General features: G+C 43.1%; 1 pseudogene; it reads left to right on the forward strand.

The window, feature by feature from the left end:
- LOC132226606 (ribonucleoside-diphosphate reductase subunit M2-like) overlaps window positions 1-2,770 on the forward strand; it is a 98,926-nt pseudogene extending 96,156 nt beyond the window's left edge.
- The last annotated feature ends 3,230 nt before the right edge of the window (window positions 2,771-6,000 follow it).

Here is a 6,000-nt window from a genome sequence, read left to right on the forward strand (position 1 = left end):
CTTCCAATTTCCATTTTCCAATATACCTTATTCTTGGGGCCAAATATATGACCCACATATAATGTTCATTCTGTAAACTAACTCCCTTTGAGACCCATTCTGCTTTCTTAACTTTGTTTTCCCTTTTCCTAATTTTTTATGCCTATTTTAAATCTTTCATTATATTGCTGGTATCTGTGTAAACCACTTCATATTTTTTCTAGAAAAAGACAGTTGTGCCAGCTGGAGTTCTCTGAGAAGCAGACAACATGATGTGATTAGACATGCAGGAAATTGTGGGGGAACTGGTGAAACATAAAGAGGAGGGAGCCTGGCCAGTGTGGCTCAGTGATTGAGTGTCGATCCAGGAATCATGATCCAGGTCATACTTCAATTCCCAGTCAGGGCACATGCCCTGGTTATGGGGTCAATCCACAGTATGTGGTGTGCAGGAGGCAGCAGATCAATGATTCTCTCTCATCATTGATGTTTCTCTCATTCTTCCTTCCCCTCTGAAATAAATAAAAATATCTTTTAAAAAAAGAGAGAGAGAGAGGAGGGAGCAGAAGTGGCCAAAAAGAGGCTCCCAAGGAATAGAAGCAGTAATCAAAAAACTCCCAGCAAACAAAAGTCTTGGTCCAGGCGGCTTCACAGAGGAGTTTTGCCAAAACTTCAAAGAATAACTAACACCTATCCTCCTCAAACAATTCCAAAAAATCCCAGAGCAGGGCATGCTTCCAAGCTCTTTTTATGAGGCCAGAATTATTCTAGATCCAAAATCAGATAAAGACACTACAAAGAAAGAGAACTTCAGGCCAATATACCTGATGAACATAAATGCTAAAATCCTCAACAGCATATTAGCAAATCAGATCCAGCAATATATTAAAAAGATCATACAGCATGACCAAGTGTGATTTATTCCAGGGCTGCAAGGCTGGTACAATGTTTGCAAATCAATAAACGTGATACATCACATAAACAAGCGAAAAATAAAAACCACATGACCATATCAATAGATGCAGAAAAAGCATTTGACAAAATCCAACACCCATTTTTGCTAAAAACTCTCAGCCAAATGGGAATAGAGGGATCATACCTCAACATAATAAAGGCCATATATGACAAACCTTCAGCCAACATCATACTCAGTGGGCAAAAACTAAAACCATTTCCCCTAAGAACAGGAACAAGATGGGGATGCCCACTTTCACCACTCCTGTTCAACATAGTACTGGAAGTCCTAGCCACAGCAATCAGACAAGAAGAAGAAATAAAAGGCACCCAAATTGGAAAGGAGGGAGTAAAACTCGCAGTATTTGCAGATGGCATGATATTGTACATAGAAAACCTGACGACTCCACCAAAAAACTACTAAATTTAATGAAGAAATTCAGCAATGTAGCAGGATACAAAATTAACACCCAGAAATCCATGGCATTATTATACACCAATAAATAATGAACTCACAGAAAGAGAAACTAAAACAATCCCGTTTTCCATTGCAACAAAAAACAAATGAAGATACGTAGGAGTAAACTTAACCAAGGAGGTAAAAACCTGTCCTCGGAAAACTACAGGACATTGTAAAAAGGGACAGAGGAAGTCCCTGGATCCCAGCTCAGCCACACCTGTGCCTCAGGCAGCCGCCTCCACAGCCACAGCCGCCCGCGGGCTCTCTGCCCGCTCCCCTCCCAGGCCGCAGCAGCTGCAGCTCTCGCCCCTGGATGGGCTCAGCCAGGCCAGCAGACAAGGAGAACATGCCCCCAGTTTCAGTGGCACCCGAGTGCTGGCCAGCAAGGCCGCCAGGAGCCGGCCAAGCCGAAAGCTCAGGTCCCTGCCCGGGGCGTGTAGGATGAACCGCTGCCGAGAGAAAACCCCGTGCTTTGTCACCTTTCCCATGGAATTCCATGACCTCTGGCAAATGGATAAGAAAGCCGAGCTTCCTTCTGGACAGCTGAGGAGGTGGCCCTTTCCCAGGACCGGCAGCATTGGGCAGCCCTGGGGCCAGGGAGAGGCACTTCATTTCGCAGGTGCTGGCCTTCTTAGTCGCCAGCCATGGCATCACCAATGAAAACTTGGTGGAGCGGTTTAGCCAAGAAGTTCAGATCACCGAAGGCTGCTGTTTCTACAGCTTCCAAATTGCCATGGAAAACATCTCTTCTGAAATGTAAAGTCTCCTCATTGACACTGACATTAAAGATGCCGAGGAAAGGGAGTTCCTCTTAAACACCATGGAGACGATGCCTTGTGCCAAGAAAGCAGCCTGGCTGGGCCTTGAGTTGGATCAGGGACAAAGAGGCCGCCTATGGAGAACGTGTTGTAGCGTTTGCCGCAGTGGAAGGACTCTTCTTTTGCGCCGATATTCTGGCTCAAGAAATGAGACCTGGTGCCTGGCCTCATTCTCCAACTGAGTAGCAGAGATGAGGGTTTGCACTGAGACTTTGCCTGCCTGATGTTCAAACACCTGCTGCACAAACCTGCAGAGCAGAGGGTGAAAGAGATCATCACCAACGCTGTTGGGATAGAGCAGGAGTTCCTCACAGAGGCCTTGCCAGTGAATTTCATTGGGATGAATTGCACTCTGATGAAGGGTTACATTGAATTCATGACTGACAGACTCATGCTGGAGCTGGGTTTTAGCAAGGTTTTCCAAGTAGAGAGTCCATTTGACTTCATGTGGAATATATCACGAGAAAGGAAGACGAACTTCTTTAAGGAGAGAGTGGAAGTGATGGAAGTGATGCCAAGTCCGACAGAGAACTCTTTTACCCTGGATGCTGGCTTCTAAATGAACTGAACGCCTGCTCTTATTTCCTGATATTTTTTCCTTCTCAAAAGAAAAATGAGCAACTTTAAGTCTTATCAACTAGCTACACCCTGAACATTCGTCAATGGCATCTTTAAAACTGTAGCTACCCCAGCAAGAGCCCTGTTTGTTAAGGTCTGAACTAGAAGGGAAGCATAGACAAGCTCCGCTGAGTCTTTGGAAACTCCTGCCCGGGGTCTGGCTGTTGCTAGCACGCAGGTGTCCATGGCCTCACCATGCCACTCAGCAGAGCTCTGTGGGGACACGGGCAGTCTGATCAGCAGGTTGAGCATTAAGTTCCTACCACATGGCCATTGGAAGACATCAGCTCTGCTGTTTCAAAGCAGATTGTAAAATTTACTTATTTGTACATAAAATTGGCACTTTATCCACAAGTAAGAGAGAGAGAGAGAGAGAGAGAGAGAGAGAGAGAGAGAGAGATACAAACAAGTGGAAGAATATACCATGTTCATGGATTGGTAGAATTAACGTCATTAAAGTGTCCATACTACCCAAAGTAATCTACAGATTTGGTGCAATCTCTATTAAAATGCCAATAGCATATTTCCCAGACCTAGAACAAATACTCCAAAAAGTTACATGGAACCAAAGAAGATCCCAAATGGCTGCAGCAATCTTGAGAAAGAAGATCACAATACCCGATATCAAGTTATACTACAAAGCCACTGTAATCAAAACAGCCTGATACTGGCACAAGAACAGTCATATAGATCAATGGGACAGAACAGAGACCCCAGAAATTGACCCACACCATATGATCCATTAAAATATTTAACAAAGGAGGCAGGAACATACAATGGAGTCAACACAGTCTCTTCAATAAATGGTGTTGGGAAAATCGGACAGATACATGCAAAAAAAAATGAAACAAGACCATCAACTTACACCATACATACTAATAAACTCAAAATGGGTAAAAGACTTAAATGTAAGTTGTGGAACCATAAAAATTCTAGGATAAACCATAGGCAGCAAAATCTTAGACATCTCTCGTAGCAATATGTTTGCAGATATATCTCCTAGGGCAAAGGAAACTAAGGAGAAAATCAACAAATGGGACTACATCAAAATAAGAAGCTTCTGCACAGCAAAAGAAACCATCAACAAAATGTAAAGGGAACCCATTGTATTGGAGAACATTTTTGGCAATGATACATCCGATAAAGGTTTAATATCCAAAATATATAAGGAACTCATACAATTTAACAAAAGGAAAACAAACAATCCAATTGAAAAATGGGGCAATGGACCTAAATAGACACTTCCCCAAAGCGGACATAGAGATGACCAAAAGACATATGAAAAAGTGCTCAAATCACTGATCCTCAGAGAGATGCAAATTAAAATGACAATGACGCATCACCTCACACCTGTCAGAATGGCTACCATCAACAAATCAACAAATGACAAATGCTGGCAAGGATGTGGAGAAAAGGGAACCCTAGTACACTGCTGGTGGGAATGCAGATTGATGCAGCCATTATGGAAAACAATATGGAGTTTATGCAAAAAAATTAAAAATGGAATTGCCATTTGACCCAGTGATCCCACATCAAGGAATATTTCCTAAGAAACCCAAAACACCAGTCAGAAAGAATGTATGTACCTCTACGTTCATAGCAGCACAATTTACTATAGCTAAGATCTAGAAACAGCCCAAGTGCCCATCAGTAGATGAGTGGATAAAAAGCTGTGGTACATTTACACCATGGAATATGATGCAGCAGTAAAATAGAAGGATATCTTACCATTTGAGACAGCATAGAGGGACTTGGAGAGTATTATGCTAACTGAAATAAGCCAGCCAGAGAAAAACAAGTATCACATGATCTTATTCATATGTGAAATCTAATGAACAAAAAACTGATGAACAAAAAAGAGCCAGAGACATTGAAGCATGGAATAGACTGTTGAATCTCAGAGGGAAGGAGGAGGTGGGTGGGTGGGAAGCAATCAACCAAAGAACTTGTATTCATATATGCACAACCCATGGACATAGACAATAGGGTGGTGAGGGCCTGAGGTGGGCGAGGGGGGCAGACTAGAAGGGTCAATGGAGGAAAAAAGGGACATATGTAACACTTTCAACAATAAAGGTTTAATTTTTTAAAAAGAAAGAAAGGAGCCATGGATAGGAAGAATGGCATCCTGCAGGGCATTCTATGAAACCTTCAGCCAAATTATCATTAGAAAGGTCCCAGATTGTACTGCCATGCAGCCATTGGCTAGGGGCAGCCATCTAAAATGTGGTCACTGTGGTGGATTCTCAGAGAGGGTGGCTGAGGGTCTCCATCAGCTATGCTCTCCACAGAAGGTTCTCTTGACAGAGGAGTCAATGGCAAATTTTCACAGTCATCACAGCAATATCCAAATAAATAAACAAACAAGAAAGTATTCGCAGATAAATTTATATCATTTCAAAGCTGTCACAGTAATTCTACCCAAACAAATATTCATTAAAAAGTAACATTCTAATGTTTTCAAGTTATAATTGACTAGAGGCCCGGTGCATGAAATGAGTGCACTCATGGGGGTCCCTCAGCCCGGCCTGTGCCCTCTTGCAGTCCGGGAGCCCTCGGGGGATGTCCGACTGCCAGCTTAGGCCTGCTCCCCGCAGGCTTCTGGCTGAGCAGCGCTCCCCCTGTGGGAGCACACTGACCACCAGGGGGCAGCTCCTGCATTGAGCATCTGCTCCCTGGTGGTCAGTGTGTGTCATAGCGACTGGGTGTTCCATCGTTCAATCAATTTTCATAGTACCCTTTTATTATATAGGATTAGAATTACATGGAGATTTATAGTGGCTGAACCATGTCCGAGTGCACCTCCTGAGTAATAGAGAAAAGTCCCTAGGATGTGGAACTGTGCCTTCCTGACACCTAGGATATTGGATTTGCTGCAACATGTGATTGTTCTCAGCTATTTTCACTGTGGTTATTTTTCACAGTGCCACACAGCAAGATATAAAGGAAGGGAATCTCAGGTTTTGCTTTCCCCTCTGTTTCCATGGACACAGGTTTATAATTTTATATGAAAAGTCAAAATCTGTCACTCTCATTAAGTCTGTTCTTGGAGCTACTTTGCTAACAGCTTTGACTAATGCAGTAAAATAATTAGGAACCAGAAAAGAAACACACATAAAATGAAAGGAAATGAGCCCCTTCTTAACGATGACCAACTGAGGCAGGATGGGG

This window comes from Myotis daubentonii, chromosome 2, assembly GCF_963259705.1.
Source record: "Myotis daubentonii chromosome 2, mMyoDau2.1, whole genome shotgun sequence".
In the NCBI taxonomy this organism is placed as follows: domain Eukaryota; kingdom Metazoa; phylum Chordata; class Mammalia; order Chiroptera; family Vespertilionidae; genus Myotis; species Myotis daubentonii.